The sequence below is a fragment of the Gopherus evgoodei genome, chromosome 10 (genome assembly GCF_007399415.2).
Source record: "Gopherus evgoodei ecotype Sinaloan lineage chromosome 10, rGopEvg1_v1.p, whole genome shotgun sequence".
Classification (NCBI taxonomy): domain Eukaryota; kingdom Metazoa; phylum Chordata; order Testudines; family Testudinidae; genus Gopherus; species Gopherus evgoodei.
Genome location: NC_044331.1, coordinates 20,060,294 through 20,085,839, shown reverse-complemented (window position 1 = coordinate 20,085,839; position 25,546 = coordinate 20,060,294).

The following is a 25,546-nucleotide window of genomic DNA, read 5'->3' as shown; positions in this document are numbered from 1 at the left end:
CCTTCTTTGACCCGGGGCAACTCTAGGCATCAACTAAGCAAGCAGACGCTTGGGGCAGCAAAATATATGGAGAGGCATAATGCTGGGACCCCAGCTCAAACCTGAGGCAGAGTCCTCAGCTGGATCATGACTGCCGCGGGGGGTGGTAACCAGCCTGTTGTTCTGCTGCCGGGGTGTGGAGGGGCAGGGAGCTGGCTAAGTGGGGACTGTGTCCCTGCCACTCTCCCGTGGGCTGCGGCCACCCAGTCCAGCCCCAGGCAGGGTGTGAAGCAGTAGCCTGGATTAAACACAATTCATGCCAGGGCCAAGGCGAAGAATAAGGATGAGCAGGGCTGGGATCCAGCAGCAGCCCCAACCCCCAGCAGCAGGAGCAGCGGTGACAGGAGATGAATCCGCCTCGGGCCAGATCTGCAGCAAGGTAAGAGTCGAGCCAGGCGGGAGGGTCCCTGGGAAGCTTCTGCCTGCTGGAGCTCCAGAGGCTGCCACCTCCCTCCCCAACCCCGCACAGCGCGCTGGTGCCTGTAGTCTCCTTCTGCCTCCCCCCCCATAGGGGGTGAGCAACCTGACAGAGAGGGACAGCATCTGTCCAGCAAGCCCAGCACCTCTTCCTTGGCTCCTCCAGCCCCAGAGCTCTCTCCATTGCATGCCCCTCGGGTTCCCAGCTGGGCAGCCTCAGCGCTGGGAAAATGCCAGCAGGGCTGGTTCCAGTGTGTATCCGAGCTCGTGGGAAGCTCTCTTGCCCCAATGACTAGCGCTTTACCTATGGTAAGTACAGTAGTCCAATAGGAGTGTGACGTGAAAAATATCGTGTCACGTTGTGACACGGTCACTCAAATCACGATTACATGCATGTACTGTGCTGCCCTATAGGTGCCATTTACACTAATTTCCGTTTTGCATCAGCGCCAGTCGTTATAGGGCTAAAATGCTGGGACAAAAACTAAAATGATTTTCTGGTGCTGCCTACCAGCAACAAAGAGAGAAACAGCAAAAAGAATTAGAAAAACTCTCTTGTACTTCAAAAAAGTCGACAATCAAGGAGAAAGCTCTAAGCAATGCACTGAAGATGATTATTCATCAACTGATGAAGACCAGTCGAACCAAAGTTTACCTTTATCAACTGATAAAGATGAACAACAATCTGACCAAAGATTATCTTTGCTAACTGATAAAGATGAACAATCACAATCCATCCAAAGATTTACTACTTCAGCTGAAGAGTCCAGAAATGAAGAATTGTTATCCAAATCTAAAACTGAAGAACAATTATTGGAAGGTGAAGAGACTGACAAGGTATCGGATCCAAGTACATGGCCGACAACAATTACTGGTACAATACAAATGATTATTGTGAAAAAAGGTCCTTCAAAACTAGATCCTACATTTGAATAACCATTTAATGAGTCGAATAGTTGACTTATGCCAGCTAGTATGAAGAAAAAAATGAAAAATGGGGAACAAATTAATAGATCGTGGTTAGTCTATTCACAGGCCAAAGACGTAGTTTTTTGGTTTTGTTGCAAACTGTTCTGTAACTCGGACATTCTTCCGGCAACTGCAGGTTTTAATGACTGATGAAATTTGCAACAGCATTTGAAAGAACATGAAACGTCAAAAAATTATTTACACTCATTGACTAATTGGATTGAGCTGTCAAACAGATTATGTTCCAGTACAACAATCGATGTGGTGCAGCAACGTCAACTAAATTCAGAAATCCTACGTTGGCAAGCTGTGTTGGAATGTTTACTGGCAATCATTAATCTCCTAGCCAAACAGTGCCTCACATTCCGTGGATCCTCGGATATTTAATATAAGAATAACAGTGGAAATTTCTTTAAATTGGTTGAGTTATTGGCAAAATTTGATAATGTTATGGCTAAGCATGTATGAAGAGTGAAAGATGGAGAGATTCACACCCATTATTTGGGTAAAAATACACAAAATGAGATAATAGAATTAATTTCTAATGCAGTGCGTAATGAAATTTTATCGAATTTGAAACATGCCAAATATTACTCGATTATAATTGATTGTACTCAAGATCTGTGCAAAACCGAGCAAATGTCAATAGTTTTATGATTTCTGAAAATTGATGAAAATGCAGAAGGGAAAATTTGTGAACACTTTCTAGAATTTATACCAGTGAACGAAACTACTGGGAAAGTCTTCACAGATGTAATTCTACAGAGATTGGAACACTATGGAATACCTTTAGAAAATATGCGCGGCCAAGACTACAATAACGGCTCAAACATGTGAGGGCAACATGCGGGTGTACAGCAAAGAATATTGAATTTAAACAGTCGAGCTTTTTTCATTCTTTGCCATGTGCATTTGCTCAATCTGGTTGTTAGTGATGCCGCCAAATCATCTAAAGATTCCATTTCATATTTTACCACAGTGCAAGCAATTTACAACTTTTTTAGTGCTTCCACACATCGTTGGGCAGTCTTGAAGAAGCATCTTGAACAAAATCTCACACTTAAACCTCTAAGTCAAACTAGATGAGAAAGCTATTAGACCATTCCGATATTAATCAGGGGAGATTTACGATGCACTATTCGAAATAAGCAAGGACTTGTCGTATGATCCTTCATTTCGACATGAAGCTGAAACATTGGCTCAGAAAACGATGCAGGTTCAGTTTTCATGTTGCACAGTTATTTAGCATAATATTCTAAATCAAATTAATTTGACCAGCAAAGTTATGCAGAACATAACCATAGACATATCCAAGACAAAGACAATTTTGAATAAAACGCTGGAATATTTAAAAAAAAATACTGTTCAGATAAAGGATTTGAAGAAACTGTCAAAGAAGCAACAACAATAGCAGATTTTGAAATGATGTTTGCACCTCAACAATTCATTCGTCCTCGGAAAAAAACACGACAGTTTTATTATGAGGCTCATGATGATCCTATTCTCAATCCAAACAAAAGATTTAATGTTGAATGTTTCTATTTTGGATGTAGCTATAATTTCCACTGAAGAAAGATTTTGTCAGTTTCATGGTCATTGTGAAACTTTTGAATTTTTATACGATATTGGAAATATTAAAAATCAGTTTTCCGAAAAAGACCACATGAAGCACTGCCAAGACCTACATTTAGCGCTCAGTACTGATAACGCTTCTGACACTGATGCAGTTGAATTGTATGATGAATTAATAGCTTTATCTGAGCTAATAAGTCCTAAAACTTCTCCTCTAAAAGTATTAGAATTTATAGCAAGAAATGATTTTTTCACTCTAAACACTGCTATAGCATTATGCATCCTTTTAACATTACCGGTATCAGTGGCTTCTGGTGAGTGCAGTTTCTCAAAACTGAAATTACTAAAAAATTATTTGAGGTCTACCATGTCTCAAAATCGTTTGCCAGGACTCGCATTAATTTCAATTGAAAGTACTATTGCAAAAAAAATTAGATTTCACTGACTTATTAAAAGACTACGCAAGTATAAAAACCAGAAAAATTCAGTTTATATAAATTCTTTTAACTTATGAGAAACTGAAAGACACTAACATTTTTCATTATAGTGTATAGTTGAACTCAAATTGTTTGTAATTGTGATTTTGTTAAAATTAAATGATCACAAGTATAAAAACCAGAAAAATTCAGTTCACATAAATTCTTTTAATTTATGAGAAACGGGAAGACACTAACATTTTTCATTATAGTGTATAGCTGAACCCAAATTGTTTGTAATTGTGATTTTGTTAAATTACAGTAGTAGGAAATTACTTTATTTCACTAACTACAAATTCTCTGTTTTCATTTTTTTTTTTTATTTTAAACAGCCAGAACAAAACTGCAAAGTGCAAACATGTAAAAGAAAAAAAAAAGCAGGGGGGAGGAGGAGGCAGCCAAAATTTTTTTTGCTTGAGGCAGCAAAAAACCTAGAGCTGGCTCTGCTTCAACCACCATTCCAGAGGACATGCATCCAGGCTTATGATGGGTTCTGCTCGATAAACATCCAAAGCAGTTTGGACTGACACATGTTCATTTTCATAAGAGTCAGATGCCACCAACCGAAGGTTGATTTTCTTTTTTGGTGGTTCTGGTTGTGTAGTTTCCACATCGAAGTGTTGCTCTTTTAAGACTTCTGAAAGCAAGCGCCACACCTTGTCCCTCTCAGATTTTCGAAGGCACTTCAGATTTTTAAGTCTTATGTTAAATGCATTTTGTCAAATCTGCAGTGAAAGTGTTCTTAAAATGAACATGTGCTGGGTCATCATCCAAGATTGCTATAACATGAAATATATGGCAGAATGTGGTAAAACAGAGCAGGAGACATACAATTCACCTCCCAAGGAGTTCAGTCACAAATTTAATTAGTACATTATTTTTTTTAAATGAGCATCATCAGAATGGAAGCATGTCCTATGGAATGGTGGCCAAAGCATGAAGGGGCATACAAATGGTTAGCATATCTGGCATGTAAATATCTTGCAATGCCAGCTACAAAAGTGCCATGTGAATGCCTGTTCTCACTTTCAGGTAACTTTGTAAATAAGAAGCATGCAGCATTATCTCCCATAAATGTAAACTAACTTGTCTGTCTTAGTGATTGGCTGAACAAGAAGTAGGACTGAGTGGACTTGTAGGTTCTAAAGTTTTATATTGTTTTGTGTTGGAGTGCAGTTATGTAACAAAAAAAACTACATTTGTAAGTTGCACTTTCATGATAAAGAGATTACATTACAGTACTTGTATGAGGTGAATTGAAAAATACTATTTCTTTTGTTTATCATTTTTACAGACCAAATATTTGTGATAAAAAATAATATAAAGTGAGCACTGTATACTTTGTATTCTGTGTTGTAACTGAAATCAATATATCTGAAAACGTAGAAAAACATCCAAAATATTTAATAAATTTCAATTGCCATTCTATTGTTTAACAATGCAATTAAAACGGTGATTAATTTTTTCAACAGTGTGACCGGGGTCTGAGTGGGGGCCAGCTGAGGTCACTCAGTTGGGGTGAACTGCAAAGAATGGGGCAGACAATCCCCAAAGCTGGTGGATATTTTCAATACTTGGATTTACCAAACCAGCATAAAATAGCTTCTTTGTTACCTCACTGGTTTCCCAAAACCCAACATCACAGTTCCCTTGAAGTAACCCAGCCTCAGGCCTCCATCCATGTACTCAAAACAAAGATGAAGATTTCTGAAAATCTTATTTCATCATATAAAAGGTTCTACCAATCCCAAAGGATCAGACACATGACCTCCTAGGTTAATAAATATTCTAGATCTTACCCAAAGAAGAACAGTGTTCTTTTATTTACAGTCTTTAAACATGAGAAAAAGCAAACTGATGCCTAGGACTTCCTTTTAGATTTTCTGTTGGCTTGTTCCAGCTGAGACTAAAGCCTTTCCCATGTACCCAACAGGGCTGCAGGGATTGTCAGTGTTTCGCTTAAAGTGGCTCTTTGGTTCTGCCAACCATGCTGATGCTAAGGGCAAGAAGATTTATTCTCCTCCTCCCTGTGGTTCCCCTGCTGGCACCCAGCCAGAACCAGGAAAAGGAGGAGGCAACAATTGATAAAGCATGGCTGCAGACAGAGTACTCCAGTCTGCCACATAGTTTGTTTGTTTGACCCCCACTCTCCCAAAGAAAGTTAGAATCAATAAAACAACCATTAAAGTTCCAGCCACCTAACTAGAAAAACCTATGCTGTGTGTGTAAGGACCTCAGTTCAGAACTGGTCAACACAGCTCTGCTGGAAGTTAGGAAGAACAAGAGCTGAAGAACTATAAATAAATTACTAAAAAAAAGTCACCACGGTTCCCCATCCCAATCTACAGAGCCAAGTAAAACCTTTAAATCATAGAACCCTTCCTAACCACAACATTTAGAAAAGAATTCATGTATGAAAGAAAATCCTCTCAGCTTTTACATTTTATTGAACAGATGACACCAACAAGACAGCTGTAAATGGATTACAAACATAACGTGATAGTGAAATGCAGAACTATTCACCTAGAATTCGTGGCTTCAGGGTACAAGTTTTGCTCTTTTGCCTTTTGTTTCATTTTGTTTTTCTGTAACAGTCACTTTACCATCCACGTGAGAGTAAAGAAGCACGATTCTAAACACGCAGGAAGGCCACAACCACAAAAAGCCCAAGAAATGACTCCTCCAAATGCCTCTCTCTCTCGCAATCATAGACTCGGCCTCAACTTCCCAGAAACAAATAGACTGAAAAGTTGATCCACCCTAGTATTAAAATAAAACAGAGAGCAAAGTTTGGACACAAGTACTTCCATACAAACCAAAATGAAGATTAGGACAGATCCAAATATACAAAATGGCTTCAAAAGCAAACATAATAGGGTCTTATCCCAAGAGATGTAACCAGATACTTGATCACGGAGAAAACAGAACACCTCCATCCATCCTCTATAATCAATTACTTTGTACTTAGTTTAGTTAATCTTACACTTATAACAGCAGCTTTTCTTTACTTTGAGCCAACAGCATCTAGCATATGTCCATTTTATCAAAGTATGCTGTATTGCAGGGCTATAAGAAATGTACAATTGGTTGGCCAAAAGGACAACTATTGCAAGCCTCTCCAAATTGCTGCATAATGGAAGGATAAAATAACACTCAAAAGAAATGGGGAAGCTAATTCTACTGCTACATCTTTGCATAGACCCCTTTGAAGACAGGTGAGGAAAGGAGAAATCAACCTCCCTGCTTTATTAGTGAAAAAGCAAAAATCCCAACAGTGAACACAGACAGCACAAACAAACTAAAACAGATGTAACCTAAAAAGAATGTAAGATACTGTAAAAACAAAGTTGATTTTAAAATAACCTCTGCTAACTCAAAGGATATGTCTACACTGCAAACAGACCCGGAGCTAGCTTTAATCTTGTTAGGGTGAGTATTAATAGCAGTGAAGCTGCAGCAGCACAGGCTTCAGAACAGGCTGCATAAGCCCACCCAATATCCCAAATACTCATTTGGGTGGTTAGTCAACACTGAAATCTGCTGCCGTGGCTTCACTGCTACTGGTACTTATTAAAGCTAACTTGGATATGTCTACCCATGTTGCAATCACACCTTCAACTGCAGGGCAGACATACTGTAAAGCCAGCTGGAGGGAACACCTTTTCCATCCCATGCACTCATAAACATCATCTCCAAGTTGTATAACTGCCATAGGTCTTATTCAAATGAAACAAATATGCTTATCCTAAAAATCAATTTGGATAAATGTGAGATAACGCATCTGGGGAAAGAGCAATGCAAAACAGAGATATTCAATGGTAGGAAACATTTTCAAAAGAAGTGGGGGGCCAAAAGAGATCCACTGGGGTAATTGTAGACAGCAAATTAGATAGGAATTTTCAACGTGGTATATCTGACAAAGGAAAAAAAGCCAATGTTGTTTGGCATTGTATATGCAGAGGAATCATGCCACAAATCAGAGAGGTGATGATTTACACTCTACGCACATGGCTTTGGTGAGATCACATTAGAAGTGCATTACGTTCTATATCAAAAGATGTGAAATTGGATTAAGTTCAGAAAATAGCAACAAAATGATTAGGGTGCTGAAAAGATTGATTTACTGAGAAAAATTAAATGAACTAAACATGTGTAGTTTGGCTATGTAACGATAAGGGTGGGACATTATAAACATCTACAAATATTTAAAGGGTATAAACACTAAGGAGGGACAAGAGGGGATAACTAAGAATAATGGATTAAATTAAGAAAAGAAAAAAAAATTAGGCGCTCAGAAAACTTTCCCTGAGCGCCAGATCTCTTAGACCAGGGGTCAGCAACCTTTCAGAAGTGGGGTGCTGAGTCTTCATTTATTCACTCTAATTTAAGGTTTTGCGTGCCAGTAACACATTTTAATGTTTTTAGAAGGTCTCTTTCTATAAGTCTATAACATACTGTTGTATGTGAAGTAAATAAGATTTTTAAAATGTTTAAGAAGCTTCTGTCATAAACAGATAGCTAAGGGTTAATGTCTCTTTCACCTGAAGCACCTGACCAGAGGACCAATCAGGAAACCGGATTTTTTCAACTCTGGGTGGAGGGAAGTTTGTGTCTGAGTCTTTTTTTTCTGTCTGCCTGCTTTCTCTGAGCTTTGGAGAAGTAGTTTCTACTTTCCAGTCTTCTGTTTCTAAGTGTAAGGACAAAGAGATCAGATAGTAAGTTATATGGTTTCTTTTCTTTGGTATTTGCATGAATATAAGTGCTGGAGTGCTTTGATTTGTATTCTTTTTGAATAAGGCTGTTTATTCAATATTCTTTTAAGCAATTGACCCTGTATTTCGTCACCTTAATACAGAGAGACCATTTGTATGTATTTTTTCTTTCTTTTTTATATAAAGCTTTCTTTTAAGACCTGTTGGAGTTTTTCTTTACTTCAGGGAAATTGAGTCTATACTCACCAGGGAATTGGTGGGAGGAAGAAATCAAGGGGAGATCTATGTGTGTGTTGAATTTGCTAGCCTGATTTTGCATTTCCTCTGGGTGAAGAGGAAAGTGCTTTTTGTTTCCAGGACTGGGAACGGAGAGGGGAAGTCACTCTGTTTGGATTCACAGAGCTTGTGTCTGTGTATCTCTCCAGGAGCACCTGGAGGGGGGAAGGGAAAAAGGATTATTTCCCTTTGTTGTGAGACTCAAGGGATTTGGGTCTTGGGGTCCCCAGGGAAGGCTTTTCAGGGGGACCAGAGTGCCCCAAAACACTCTAATTTTTTGGGTGGTGGCAGCAAGTACCAGGTCCAAGCTGGTAGCTAAGCTTGGAGGTTTTCATGCTAACCCCCATATTTTGGACGCTAAGGTCCAAATCTGGGACTAAGGTTATGATAGCTTCATTTAAAATTAAATTAAAATGCAGAGCCCCCCAGACCGGGCCAGGACCTGGGCAGTGTGAGTGCCACTGAAAATCAACTTGCGTGCCATCTTTGGCACGCGTGCCATAGGTTGCCTACCCCTGTCTTAGACTGTAAAACAGTCCGTGAACGAATCTGACAGAAACCCTGTCATTTGGAAAATTAAAGCCAGACTGGACAAAGCACTTGAAAATACATGTAGGGCTTCTGATTTTAGGTTTTAACCGATAAACACCAATAAAACAATCGCCAATTTTTCTAAAAAAAAATCAGTGTTTAGTCAATAAATATCAGGAAAAACATCAGAAATAGTTACTTGTAGCTATGTGCTTGTCTACACAGAGCACTAATGCAGACTACACTGGTGTGATTTTTGAAGGATGCTAACATGTTATGCACTAATTGGTCTGTGCAGACCCTGCTGGTGCACACTGAATATTTCCTAGTGTTCTTTAATGTGGTGCTGTTGGAAAAAGTACTACATTAAAGCACACTAGGGAACATTTACAGAGGTTAATCATTTCAGTAGTACATACCATAATGAGCAAAGCATATAACCTATATTACTCATTACTGAGGCTAAGTTTTTGCCACGGATACTTTTAGTAAAAGTCCGGGACAGGTCACAGGCAATAAACAAAAATTCATGGTCCAGGACCTGACCGTAACTTTCACTAAAACTATCTCTGACAAAAGAAGTAGGTGGGTTCAGCACCCACTGCTGCTGGGGCTCCCGGATCCCCAACCGCTGCAATGTGTGGGAGCTTCGTGGGGCTAGGCAGATTCAGGGCCCTCCAGCCCCTGCCGCAGCTGGGAAGTTGCGGAGGTCCCCTCACTGTGGCTGGGCAGCTGCACGGTCCCCCCACCAGGGCAAGGGCTGGGAGCTCCAGCCCTAGGGCAGAAAATGTCATGGAGGTCAATGGAAGTAATGGATTCCGTGACTTCCGTGATCTCTGTAACATAATCATAGCCTTATTCATTATAATATATACAAAAAGAAAGCCCTGAAAACACTTGATTTTTGGATAGCTACATAAAACTCAAAAACTGCTAAAAATTAATTCTGAAAAATGAAATGAATAAATTCTCAAAAAAACAGAAGCCCTAAATACACTTTATGAAGCAGTCTTACACGTAAATGGAAGATATATGGGCTAGATAACTTAACTCATCTTTTTCCATCAATAATTTCTAGGACTGACATTCAAAATAGTGAAGACCCTCTCTACACAAAACTTCTAGTCCACAAAGATTCTTAAACCACATTAATCACTATAGAATCTGAGCACCTTCCAGTAGTGCAGTAAGCCATGTGTCTTAATGTCTGTCATGTGTTTATTCTCTCATCCTCTTCCCAGGGGGAGAAGTTTGAGCACTGGAGTGTTTTGTCTTTTATATTTTTATATACACCTCTACCCCAGTATAATGCGACCCGATATAACATGAATTCAGATATAATGTGGTAAAGCAGCACTCAAGGGGGGGTGGGGCTGTGCACTCAGGCAGATCAAAGCAAGTTCGATATAATGCGGTAACATTTTTTGGCTCCCGAGGATAGCGTTATATCGGGGTAGAGGTGTACATATACACACTATACCAGGGGAGTGGTGGCCAAACTTTTTGGCCTGAAGGCCACATCTGGGCATGGAAATTGCATGGCAGGCCATGAATGTTCACAAAATTGGGGCTTGGAGTACAGAAGGGGGTGAGGGCTCCGGCTGGGGGTGCGGGATCTGGGGTGGGGTCAGAAATGAGGAGTTCAGGGTGGAGGAGAGGGCACTGAGCTGGGGCAGGGGGCTGGGATGTGGGAGGGAGTGAGGGCTGCAGCTGGAGGTACAAGCTCTGGGGTGGGGCCAGAGATGAGGAGTTTGGGGTTCAAAAGTGGATTGTGGGATGGGGTGGAGCAGAGGGGTTCAGAGTATGGGAGGGGCTCCAGGCTGAGGCTGGGAGTTGGGGTGTGGGAGGGAATATGGGCTCTGGGCTCGGGTTCCAGGGTGGGACCAGAAATAAGGGGCTCAGGCTGCAGGAGGGGGCTCTGGGCTGGGACGGAGGGGTCTGGAGTGCAGGAGGGGGCTCCAGGCTGGGCAAGGGGTTGGAGTGTGGGGTGGGGGCTCAGGGGGGCGGGGACCAAGGGATTTGGAGGGCAGGAGGGGGATCAGAGCTGGGGCAGGGGGTTATGGTGCAGGAGGAGGTCGGGGTGCAGGCTCTGGGCAGCGCTTACGTCAAGCAGCTCCCGGAAGCAGCGGCATGTCCACCCCCTGGCTCCTATGCGGAGGCACGGCCAGGCAGCTCTACACACTGCCCCGTCCGCAAGTGCCACCCCTCCAGCTCCCACTGACCGCAGTTCCTGGACAATGGAATCTGCGGGGGCAGCGTTTGGAGTGGGGCCAGTGTGTGAAGCCCCCCTGACTGACCCTACACATAGGAGCAGGAGGGGGGACATGCCGCTGCTTCCAGGAGCCGCGCAGAGCCACAGCATGTGCAAAGCAGGGCAAGCCCCTGACCTCGCTCCCTGGTGGGTGCTCAAAGGCTGGGTTAAAAGGTCTGACAGGCCAGATGCGGCCAGTGGGCCATAGTTTGCTCACCCTTGTACCACACACACACACACACACACACATGCACACATTAGAGAAGGCAAGGTCAAAAAAATGCACCTAGCACGTGGAGTGGAATGTGGTGAAGTTTGTGACGGTTCTTACTTTCTGTGGGAGTTCATTCCACAGTCTCAGACTGGCCAGAGAGAGAGCTCTATCTCCTCCACAGATGAGCTTTACACTTATTTCAGAAAGTTCCATTGTGCCAGAGAAGCGAAACTGTTGACCATAGACTTCGGCTTGTCTACATCAGAAAGTTGCAGCGCTGGTGAGGGAGTTACAGCGCTGCAACTTTGAAGGTGTACACATCTGCAGGGCACCACCAGCGCTGCAACTCCCTGTTTGCAGCGCTGGCCGTACTCCCGTTTTGTCTCGGGTGTAGAGGATCCAGCGCTGGTGATCCAGCGCTGGTAATCCAATGTAGACAGTTACCAGCGCTTTTCTTGACCTCCGTGGAAGGAGGAAGCCTCTGGTAATCAAGCTGGTTTCCTTTCCCGGTTTGCTCTCTCGGTCCCGGAGCCACCCAGCAAACCGCAGGGAAGGAGACCTGCTTGCTCGGGGTTCCGGGACCGAGAGAGCAAACCGGGAAAGGAGACCAGCTTCGCCGCGGTTTGCTCTCTCGGTCCCGGAGCCAGCCAGCAAACCGCAGGGAAGGAGACCTGCTTGCTCGGGGTTCCGGGACCGAGAGAGCAAACCGGGAACGCCGCGGTTTGCTCTCTCGGTCCCGGAACCCCGAGCAAGCAGGTCTCCTTCCCTGCGGTTTGCTGGCTGGCTCCGGGACCGAGAGAGCAAACCGCGGCGTTCCCGGTTTGCTCTCTCGGTCCCGGAACCCCGAGCAAGCAGGTCTCCTTCCCTGCGGTTTGCTGGCTGGCTCCGGGAACGCGAGAGCAAACCGCGGCGTTCCCGGTTTGCTCTCTCGGTCCCGGAACCCCGAGCAAGCAGGTCTCCTTCCCTGCGGTTTGCTGGCTGGCTCCGGGACCGAGAGAGCAAACCGCGGCGTTCCCGGTTTGCTCTCTCGGTCCCGGAACCCCGAGCAAGCAGGTCTCCTTCCCTGCGGTTTGCTGGCTGGCTCCGGGACCGAGAGAGCAAACCGCGGCGTTCCCGGTTTGCTCTCTCGGTCCCGGAACCCCGAGCAAGCAGGTCTCCTTCCCTGCGGTTTGCTGGCTGGCTCCGGGACCGAGAGAGCAAACCGCGGCGTTCCCGGTTTGCTCTCTCGGTCCCGGAACCCCGAGCAAGCAGGTCTCCTTCCCTGCGGTTTGCTGGCTGGCTCCGGGACCGAGAGAGCAAACCGCGGGGAAGCTGGTTTCCTTTCCCGGTTTGCTCTCTCGTCCCGGAACCCCCCTTGAAGCCACCCAACAGCGCTGCAGTGTGGCCACATCTAACACCACTTGCAGCGCTGGTTGCTGTAAGTGTGGCCACTCTGCAGCGCTGGCCCTATACAGCTGTACTAATACAGCTGTAACAACCAGCGCTGCAAAATTTTAGATGTAGACATGGCCTCAATCTCAGAGCTTTATTAAATCTTTTATATACCCTGGACCCATGCCATGGAGCACCTTGAAGATAAGGCCCATGACTTTGACCTTGATTCAGTATTCTACAGGAAATCACTGCAAGGAATGGAGGACAGGTTTGATGTGCTCACAGTAGTCTGTGTTGCTAAGGAGACATGTTACCATGTTCTATAACAGCTGGAGCTTCCTAAGCACTGAAAGCTTGATACCCAGGAATATTTCATTGCTGTAGTCCAGCTGAGAGATGCCAAAAGACATGAATAAATGAAGCCTGGTCCCTGTTTGCCAGGTCAATACGGTAGATTTTTTTCATTTCTAAAAATTGGTGTTTTTTTAAACCAATAGAAGTAGAGTTACATCCCACCGAATAAATCTTCATAATGTTTTGGATCAGTCTCTTAGTCTCTGGAAGCCTCTGAGCCAAGGGGCACTTAAGTGGATATTGCCTATTAAAGACTTAAGAGAAGGCATTTCATTAGGCTGGACCATTCTTTACATCCTAAACAAAATCTACATTAAGACAGCATTACAGATGTTACCTTATAACATTTGGTTGGGAGATAATCACAATATCCCTGTAATGTATTTTACCCTAAATTACAGATATATGCTCTCATCTGTAATTCCATTTTAAACAGTTTTTTTCCCTAGGAATTTGCATGTTTCTTAAATATTAGTAATGTCACACATGAACATTAAATAAGAAACTCAGAGAATGTTATTGTGTAATATTTCTATTAATATCAAAATATGAAGTATTTATACTAAATATATATTTACAAACACACTGCAGTTGCTTTATCTCACTTTGGAACATCACAAAGCAGTCAGAGCATACCGGCCAGTTTTGTCAGAGGAGCACAAAGCAGATGGAGTGCACCCTATTGTCACATCCCACCCTCTCTGGCTTCATGCATGCTACATTGTCCTGCACATGTGTGCACAAACACACCAATTTCCTCATCCTTGCTATTGAGTAGATCTGATGCAATGGTTAGTTTTTTAAATAAATAGTGAGAAACAATGACCATTTTCACTGTTATTTTTCATATTTGAATGTTTATCTGTCAGCAGAGGCTACAGCATAAAATCTTCTCCTTTATAAAAACTCACAAAGAACTGCTCTTTTTCAAAATGGCTACCCTCTTCCATTGTTCTCAGTGGGACTGAGATCACAGACTGATACCCTTTTTCTAAACAGCCACCATCTCTCATTAGTCCTAATTAGAAAAAAGCCAGGGAAGCTGGAGACACCATATCAAGAAATGAAGACAACCAATGGACAGATACCTTTCTCAAAATGACTACTTGAGGGCAGCCTATGGCTTCCATCTCATTAAAAATGAGGAAGGATGGCCCCCATTTTGAAAGCAAGCACTTATTTGGTAATTTTCTGTAGAACATTATCTTTAAGCCTCTGCTGAAGAAGAAACATTCAGTTATGAAAAATAGTGGGGTGAAAAATTACCTTTAATCTCAAAAACAAATTATTCAGACTTGGCCCATATGCAAGATTTCAATGAGTTTAAAACTATATGAGAAGTGTGAAATTTCTGCTTCATTATTAATTTCATCTGAAACAACAACAAAAAGGCTGACCCCAAGTGCTAAATTTCTTCAAGGACCCAATATTTAATTAAATTTGAACTCCTAAAGTATATAATGGATTTTCTAGTACATTTTCAGAAAATATATTCTACACTCAAAGATTAAGTGCTATAATTTGGGGGAGGATAGACGGAATTTTTCAAATATAAATAAGGCAAATCCTTGTTTTAAACATAAAAAACTATTCAACTTTAATTATGAAGCCATAACTGCATGCTCCATAATTTCAACTAAAACATTTACTTTCTGCCTACCTACATTCCTCTGTAGTTTCAACTGGATAAAGCCTTGATCACTCATCTATAGATGTTAATAAGTAAACTCTCAATAACTGCAATGATGCGATATCTGATCCTTAGTTACTCTTCAATTTTCCTGTTAAAAACCCTGTTCTACAGTGTGGCTGCTCGTTTCCACCCAGAAAAGTGACTGCAGTTCAGTAGCAATTCCTGTAAAACAGTCTATGCAGTTCTTTTGGGACTCTTCAAGAGAAAAGAATTTTAAAGAGGTTATTATTATGAGAACAATTGTCTATTGCCTCACAAATTAGGAAAATCCTCTTAGCTTCTGTTTCTGACCACACTGGCTCCCTTTAACAGTTTCTTTCTTCTTAGATGTCTTCTAATTTAAAAGGCACTGAGCAACTTTAATCAACTAGAACAACATTGTTTAAAATGTTTGCTAACAGGCTTGTGGTTTCATCCTTCTGTCCCTATCAGACAGCTGTTTTGGTTGAGAAACCTAGTGAGAGGGCCTGGGCCCAGGAAAATTCGCACAATGCAAAATATATAGCAAAAAGATGATATAAATAAAACCACTTTTTATGGTGCCCTTTTAGCAAAGTTCCATCACCCACAACAGCATTACTATACCTAAACTATGTTTAAAAAAGACTGATCACTGTAGTCATGTGCTGCTGGCTCTAAAAACAATTAATCCAAATAAAGGTAAGGGGTAGGAATTAATATCGTAAACTCACACAGCGGACATTGTAATCTCTCAAAGACAGAGGTTTTGAATTACTATTTATTTGCATTAGCATAGCACTCAAAGGCCCCAAGCACGAACAGAGTCCAGGAACAAAAGGCGATCCCTGCCTCAGAGAGCTTACAGTTTAAATAAGGTCATAGTACTGCATAATTTCTCAGTCGCCAATAAAATAGGCTTGAATGTTTTTGTAAAGTTTTTATAGTATCACGTGGCAGTAGAAAAAGAAGATATACTATTGTCAGCATTTGTAACAAAACAAGAAATACCTCAAAACCCTCCGTAATGTAGTGTCACAGCTGCCATTTAAAAGTTATTATGTCAACAATACTAATAATTAAACATTGTATGAAACTGTTCTCTCAACAACAGAATAATATTTTTCAAATTTGCCATGTTTGGTAGTATAGAAATAACATACAAGTTGAGGTTTTCAAAGATGTTATCGAAACTGACCCTTCCCACTCATTACACAAATTTCTTAGCAGGGATGAGCAATTCAATTGGGATCAAATAAGAACTACATTTTCAAGATTTAAATAGGTTTAGTTGGCTTCCTTGCCTACCCACCCTCACACACACACTTTTTTCCATTTCTTCACACATCTTTTCTAATCTGAACTAAAATCTCTTCCTGCGTAGAGCTAGTCATAACATTTCTCATGAAACAGAGTTTCAAAAAAAAATAAATCCAAAATTGTGGACTGCTCCAGCTAAGGGACCCCAGGGATTTCAGACTCGTTCTGAAATGAATTTTTTTCAAGACTTTCAGTTCATGGGAAATTTCAAAATATCAGAACTGCAAATCCTTAGTTTCAGACAGTTCTATTCCTACATTTCCAGCCTGACCAGAAAATGGAAATCTCATGAGAATAAGAAATATCATGAGAACAGGCTATCAAAGAGGCTCAGAAGGTTCAAATGAGCATCCTAATATCCAGCCAAAGTTCCCAAGGAGCTTTCATCATCAGCTACTAGCACCATATGTATATTGTTCAACATCATATTCTGAGCATTTTAGACTAGAGCAGTGGTTCCCAAACTTGTTCCGCCGCTTGTGCAGGGAAAGCCTCTGGCAGGCCGGGCCAGTTTGTGTACCTGCCATGTCCGCAGGTTCAGCCAATCGCTTCCCTATTGTTTCCCAGGGACACCACCATGTTATTATGTATATTTTCTAGTATATTTCTATGTACATTTTCTATTTCTGCACAGCAGATGCATCACAGCCATAATACTATTTCTAACACATTCACTACCTATTTTTACTTTAGATATGGCTTCCTTACTGCAGAAAGGCACATTTTTCCACACTATTGGCACAAGCATGGCACTTAGATGAACAACAAAGAAATCTGTTTCTGCATTTTTCACATTGTGTTGATTACTGTGATGCTAAACATGCATACTCAGTCACGGAGTTTAAGTAAACAGGACCACCCCATCTGCTTTTACAGTAGGACTTATGGAGGCCATGTGTTTGGCATTCATAAATACGCTGAATTGCACAAGCCAGAGATTACATATTTAGTATTATAATGTATCATTTTCTGATTCTGAAAAGATTTCAGAGTAGAATACCACAATCTCCTTCTATACACTTGCTACCTATATGTGGTCTGCCATTGAAATAACATGACAACGACCGTAAGCGCTGTATAAAATGGTACCTTACCATGCGCATCCATGGAGTTAGACTGTTAGATTAGCTCTTCTTTACAAATGAAAATATGATCTCTTTGTAAACACCATTGCACTGATTTTGTAAAAATAATAAATAAATAAAAACAAAAGGATTTGCATGTAACAGAAGGGCAGAGAGGACAATTGCTCCCCCTCCAATCTGCTAGTTGATGTTACTTCTGGAAGGAGAGGTGGGGAGTAAAAAGAATACACTCCTCTTGTACCAGCTGCCTGTGCTTCCCCTGCAGAGCCAGTATACTAGGATTACAGCCATGCAGATATTAAGGGACAAAAAAAATTAATAAAGCAGTTATTTTGCTGCTCCTCTATGTCAGTTTTGGAAAAGCTAAAATCTTTGAATTAGATGTATTTCAATATTGTATGGGAAGATATCTATCAAAGTATTTTTGTACAGTTATTTTTTTGTTTGATGTCACCTATGTGATCTGGTTTTCTTCTAACCCTCAAATTGTTTTTGCACTTTGGCCACCTTTGTTGCATTAAGCATTTAGATAATATAGTGGCTATCGCTATTCAGAGTTCATGATTTTGTTGTTTCATTCTGTGCTACCTAACACAGGGCCTAAACTAGTTAGGGCCCAAATTAAAACTCTGGATCAACCAACCCACAACATTTTGGAGAAGTTCAGCTACACATCCAGACGTTATAGGTGGCTAGTCTCTCCTCCCCCCTTCCCCGGATCCAAACATCCCCAACCTTTGGCATAACTCAGATATAAATCAAAACACTGCAGGTTAGGCCCTTATCTAGTAATATTTTATAGTTTATGTACAATCTCCTGAATTTCTATGTTTCTAGAAAGGAAAGTTATTAACTCCCTTGGTTCCAAAGTTTCCAGAACTTTGTATCACTAAACACCAATGAATTTTTCCAAGAGAAATCCTATCACTAAACATTTTAGGAGGTAGTCCCCAACACTCTTACATTTGAGTACTTGATCAAATACTGCATTTTAAAAATAGTTACTCTTCCGATTAACTTACTTTGGAAATCAATAAATGTATGTTAAGACAGAAAATCATTTTAAAAGAATAAATTGAATACAATTTTAAGCTATAGTTCTATGAAAATCTAAAAGCAAAAACAAGGTTTGTGCTATGACCTTATAAATAAAAAGATAAACATAAAGAGTATTGCATAAAAGCTCCTTTCACCCTACTTTACGGAGCTCAAGCTATCACCCACTTCTTTCCCAGACCACCCGAGAAAAATATTTTTCCCCTCATCTACTCCATTACTCTGCTGTCTACTTCACCTTCCTTCTTACACAGGCACTCTCTCTCTCTCTAGTGGTTGGAGCTGTTAGACACCTTGACCACCTTCTATGCTTAAAGACCAAAAGAGATGCAACTGAGTTCAAAGCCCTTACCACCGTTCCAAGAATAAACTGCAAGCAGATGGATGTGGTCCAGTTTCATTTCTTCCCCCAGTTTCCACAGGCCTAAAAAAAAAGAATGCAAAGATCAATTCACTGCCACTGTGGAAAATCAGACTCAGAACCGGAAAAGGGAAAAAAAAAAAAACCTTCTCACAAATGCATGACTGATGCTTTAATTTACATTATGTGGTTTCTATATCTTGGATAACCTGTCAATGTGTCCTTCATACTAGCAGAGGTTTGTCCTAGTTCTACACCCAAAAAACAAAAAACATGCCATCAGGCGCATTGTTATAAGTTACTTTTGTGATTGACTTTACACCTTCACCACAGGGATGGCTGAATTTCATTGGTGAATTAAGTTATGTTGGTTTCAAACTGGCTAGATTCACCCACGCTGGCTAATATGTAAATCACACCTCCCTTCACCACAGAGGCTTCCAGTGTCCCAGAGGGCATTCAGTCTGACACAGAGCAAGCACTGTTTCTACCACTGTCCTTCCTCAGGGGTTAAACTTGGGGAGGGAAGATTTAAATTTCCACTGTGATCTTCAGAGGCTTCAGTAAGATACACTAAATTAGGTTAGCCCATCCCCTCGATTAACTTAGCTATGCGCACACACCCCTACCCCTTGGGGGCAACACTGGCTGCCCGTAGGTTACCCATAGGTTAGTGCGGCCATGCACTACAACAGCATCTTCCGTAAACTTTCTGTCACCAAGGGCCTTGTAACCAGTTTATTCCTGTGATGAAATAGCTGGCATAAATAAGGAACTAACCCATAGTCTATAAAGTACTTTGGAATACAGGTACTATATAAATATGAGATATTACTATTCTTATGTTTTAATTCCACATTGGGCACATTTCACTCCTCTACTATCTGAACTCCTCCTCTTTATTAGTCTACAGCAGCGGTTCTCAACTCACTGGCTGCATGTGGCCCAGCTGTGTGCTAAAGGCCAACTGGCCACATGGAGTCTTGAGTTCCCAGCTGCCTGGCCGCCCAGCACAGCAGGATCTGGGCTGCCTGGCCTGGCACAGTGGGGTTGGAGTCACCACCCAGCCCACAGTGACAGAAGTCCGGTGCTGCCGGTCCCAGCGCTGCAGGGTCCAGGATCCGTGGCTGCCGCCCAGCCCCACAGGGTCTGGGGGCTGCCCCATGGGGTTGCGGTCCAGGGTCAGCATCAGAGCTGCCAGACAGCCCATGAAGTTGGGGTCCGGGCTGCCATGCAGCTGCCCTCCCACTCAGCCCCGTGCAGTCTGGTCCTGGGTCAGGGCTGTCACCCAGCCCAGACAGGAGGGTCCAAGGTCCCTGCCCCCGCCCTCTCCCCCTCCCAGGACTCCACTCTGTGGAGGGGTCTCTGGGTGGGAGATGCTGGGCACAGGGGTCTCTGGGCAGAGGTTTGGGGGTGCTGTAGTTCTCAATCTGAGGGCCAGGTAACATGCGGCCCACAATGATAAATAGATTGAGAACCACTGGCCTTTAGGGACCCAAATGAGAAAAATATTTTGATTGGGATGTACTTTCTGCAAACAGATTGGAAAAGCATTGATCAGAAAAGGGAGAGAAGTCTGAGTGTGCTGCTTTGCAGACCCTGTTTAAGTTTTAGAATTACATTAGCTATATGAACATATCTTTTCTCCCCACATTTTTAGCCAAAAAGGTAAGGGTCACTGATACCTGTTCCATGTGAAACCCTAGCATTATACCCTCTAAAAAAGTCTACTGAAAAATAGAGCTTATCTGAGATGGACAAGTTTAGCCAGGTAAATTCCATTCTACATCCATTCCCAGTCACAGAAAAAGGGCAGGCAACAGAAAACCACAGCCAAGCACTTCAAACAATAAACACTATCCATCCTATTCTTTAACAAACACAGAGCCAATTTTGCATTCCTTGAACATCCAAAGTCCTCACTGACTTCAATGCAAGACTGGGCCTTCAGATTAGAACGTGAAGCAAATACATTGAGTATGGCCCTGTACGCCAATAAAGATATATACACACAAAATCTCTCTATCTTCTCCAGACCTGACTTGACTTTACAATTTACTTATCAAGAATTTTCTCTGCAACTAGGCCTGGTGTTTGTAATGGGGAATACATAAAGGACACAGAATATAACAGCATTAATATATGTTCAATGAACTCTCTACCAATCCCTAAAACCTTGCTTGTTCTTGTTCTAATACCTTGTTTCTGTTGTATGAAGAAAGTCCTCAAAACAAAACATACCTACCTAAATTTTATGAATTCTGGGAATGACATGCAACATGACAGCTCTAGCATAAACCAACAGACAGCTCTAGCATAAAACTAGCTATATTATTTCTTGTCCTTAACATAGTTATTTTAGGGTTCTTCTTAAAAGAAGCAAATCATGCACATTCAAATGAGAAAGTGAAGAATAGATGAAGATTCTTCCCCAGCAAATCAGCAGTGGACCCCATATGAAAAAAGAGAAATAGTGATAAATCTGAAAATGATGTGAACACTCCCTGAATATGTTATCTGGTTTGATTTGAAATACCATATGTTGAAAGCTGGATTAGATTTGGTTTCTTCAAGAGCTGATGACTACTCCCTTTAAAATAACCTATCTGTAAGCAGACACACAGTCATTCATGAGGTTCAGCTGCCATCTAGTGGTTGTTAAGAAAACTATTAACATATTAATTTAGGTGCTTTTTTCGGACAGGTTTTTTAGTAAGGTTCTGGGAAACATAACTGTTCCAGTGGTGTGGCTGCCAGAAAATGGGCTTGCAACAACTTTGGGTTTTAACCATAGGTAAAACAGAATGCAAAGCACTGCCATTCAACACCATATACTTTCCAAGAACAAATGGATCCATACTTGTAAACATTTGCCCCTGCATGAACTTCAGTTGAAGACAGTGGGGCTCCACCCTGCTGTAGTAGAGCCAGTTCAAAGAACTGAAAAACTCATCATTAAAGCTACATTAAAGATGGACAGCTAAAAATTACTAGTCAAGATATGTGTGGGTTAAGGTTCCAACAGCAATTTTACAGTTCCTGTACTGCATAACTTGTATATTTTATGGTATGCTTTTTCATATAAGTGTAACATATTAAGTGATAATTAACCAGAAAAAAATAAAAACAGGCACAGAAATCTATGCATCAGCAGGGACCAGTCTAACATTAATTTTGGAAGATTAAATTATTTAATGTGACTTTTAATTGCACAGACTTATTCTTCCAACAATATAGATATCTACATTTAATCCTTGTGTTTTTAAAAAGTTAATAGAAAAAAATACTGTTTATTAATGTTAACATTTTAAATTGTCCTACCTAAGACTTCTTTTTCCCATCTTATTGATGTGAATGGAACAAGGAAAGGCAAGTTTCCTCCTATACTGCAATTATTTGACTTGAGACAGTTTTTATCAATTGGTTGTATTTTCACAATGAAGTTGGGTTGTTTGTTTTTTTAAGTAAAAGCTTAGAATTTGTCCAAGTTGTGAAGAAAATGTAAGTCTTCATAATCCATTCCTCCTTCCCCCCACTCCATCACTTTCTTGTGTGCCTGATGCTATGCTGGAGGGTAGTATTTTGTTGTATTTTAATGAGGCATAATTGCTTTTAAACAGCAGCTTTTCAGCCTCAAACCCTGATTCAGGCGCCACAGGGAGGATTATTTCTTATAGTTAAGTGAGCAGCACTCAATTAGGCTCTCAGAAAGCACAACTGGAAGTGACTTTTAAACTAATTTATTATTAATAATAATTTTAATTCTCCTCCCTAAATTAAGTAAAGACACTACTCTTCATTGAGGATTAAATTTATGCTTTATTTCAAACTTCAGCTGCTTTTATGGTAATCCTGTTCAAAAGATTTCCTTCTGCCAATGAAGAAAGCATTATTGCTGGAAAAGATTGTACTCATGTTTACCCAACCCTAAATAAATAAATAAGTATTAGGCAAATACCAAGCACAAAAAAATTCAATCCATTCCCCTAAAACATGAAGGTTTTAGAAGTTTACCTGAATGTGAAAATGAAAGAACATAATGGAAACTGTGGAATATCATGCAATACCAGATTCCCATTACAATAAAATGAAAAATATTCTTTCAGCTGCAGGGGCTGACTATTAGTTTGCAAGTTCTCAGCAGTCCCAGCATGATTTTCTCAACTGCAATTCAATGTCATTAATCATTTCAGGGTTGGGGTTGGAGGGAGACTTTACTCAGCCAGTATACAAGGCTTAAGTTTTTCCTTAGCCAGAATTCCTAGAAAAATCAAGAAGAAATATCTACCTATTCTGTTCCAACTTTCTCTTCTTGGCTTTCTTTCTCTCAGACTCTTCTGCTGTCCAACTGGCTGGGTCTTTTCCTACCTTGGACTCTAATTCCTCTATTCCCCCACCAACGGTTCTCAGCGATGGCTGAAAAGCTTCTCTGAGGATCTAACCGCATTTGCCAAAATAAGGAACATCCCCAGATTAAGCCCTAGTCTCTTCCCCTGGTGCCTGGCTTTTTTTCTACCAGACTCTATACACGCTATGTCTGGAATCAAAGAACTGGAATACAAATATTAGTTACTTTGCTCCAAATTCCCAATGCTCTATAGTATATTCCTAAGCACTTGGAGACCTAGAATCTTTTTACCAGACACATCTCCACATCTTCAGCCATAACCCCTGCACGCTCATGGAGTTCATTAAACAACTGGAGCCTAAGGCTTGAATGGGGCTTTAGAGAAACAATGTGGTCAGCCCATGAAGCTCCAATTGCGAGATCAAAAGCCTAAATAAGAACAGTATGCAACAGCAAAGTGTAGGACAGAGTGGATGGAAAGACAAAGGTGACAAATTAGCACATTACATCAAAACTGTCCTATTTAAAGATTTTAAAATCTGGTTTATTTGTTAGACACAAAAATGAACTTTGTAAACACCTTGAGTAGCAAAGAAATTGACAAGGGAGGTTTAGGCTGGACATTAGGAAAAACTTCCTGTCAGGGTGATTAAGCATTGGAATAAATTGCCTACGGAGGAAGTGGAGTCTCCATCACTGGAGATTTTTAAGAGCAGGTTAGACAAACACCTGTCAGAAATGGTCTAGATAATACTTAGTCCTGCCACCAGTGCAGGGGACTAGACTAGATGACCTTTCAAGGTCCTTTCCAGTTCTATGATTCTATGAAGATTTAATCAGAAGGAAAGAGAAGATGAGGAACAAGATTACTGAACACAGAGCCCACTGGATGTCTACGGAATGCTATCTGAATAAGTAGCAGACTGAGAAACAGACAGGAAGAAGAAAGTCTCTGAGAAAATGTAAGATATGTTTTATTCACTGAACTAAAACAAAAGTGCTCTTCCCTTCCTGAATGTTGTAAAGTGTGGTATGTTATGCAAACTGTTTCATTTGTTTTAACATGCTATTCTCTCTCTGGTTTTAATAAAGTTTGTTTTAATAAGGCTACATAAGTCTTAGACCATTGCTTGGGAGATTTTTCACAGGCCATCCCAAATAAGGAAACAACCCTCATCTAAAAGTCTTCCTCAGAAGGACACAGACCAAGGGTTCCTCTTTTCATAAGGTGCGTCATGTATGGAGCTGCAGTCACACTGATATTGATCTTGGTCAAGGACCATAGATGAGACACAACTGTAGCAGATGGTAGTGACAGACCTTGGTTATCTGTCGATATATGCATACAGATATTTTAATAAAATCCCAAACTATCATGACTTATGGCATGGGAACAGCAACAAATGAGGGGATTTTTCTTTATTTTGTTTTTGGTTGGTTGGCTAGTTGAGGATTTTCTCCCATCTTTTCTCTCCGTCTCTATTTTCTCTTTCTCCTTTTCTAGACTCTTTTATATAAATAAAACATTATGCTATTGTTTTACTTACTGAATGTAATTCCCATTACCCAGTTTTCCACATAGTATAGCTATGCATGCATTTTCGGTGTTAAAATAAAATTTTTATGGAAACAGATAAAGCATCCCATCCATGCACACGTCATTCAAAAATCAACAAGTAAGGGCCTGACCTTGCTCCCACTAAAATCAATAGCAGCCAAAGTCAACAATTTTAACAATTGTTATTTGGAACTCTTTGCCACTAGAGATTAGGGTTTGCAGATGTTTTTCTTTGTCATCAGAAATCAGAGTTTCCAGATGTTACAAGAAGTCTGTTCTAAAGAGCAACTATATTTGAACATAGGCCATAGTGCCTGGTTTCAAATATGCTTTTTTTTCCTAAACACAACCTTTTAACACCAAGCAGAGGATCTGTCACTGACAATTTGGAAATCTCTCCATCTCAGAGCTAGGTCTGTTGCCCTTTTAAATAGAATATTTTGCTTGTTTTTCTTAATTGAATATGGACTCAAACAAGTTCATGTTCAAATATGATGTTCCTTCAGAAAAAAACACAAAAAGGATTTTTTTAAAAAAGCCTGGGCTTAAAAATAATACCTCTTTGAACGCAAACTTCAGACAGTGCCTGGCCTGCCAACCTGGCAATCAGACTTGCAGCAAATGGCTTATTTTTAAAGTAGTAGGTCTGCACAACATAAAAAATATTTGTACATACTTGCATTGAAAAGTCTGCTACGAAAAAATGCTCAAATTGATACAAAAAGACAGAAGGGGGCAGAAAATAGGATAAAGACAAATGAGAGGATTTGATCAGGAACTGAAAAAGAAAAAGATACAAGACAGAGTAGGTGGGACTACTCAAATAAGAATTAATTGGAAGGGGAAAGCTTCCTGGTTTCCCACAATAACTGGGAGAAGATGCTGTATCTCTCCTTCCTTGGCCATCACCTTTCATACTATGTTCCTGCCTAACATTTACAGTCAGCTGAGGCAGGTCTATTCAGAGGGCCTGATCCAAAGC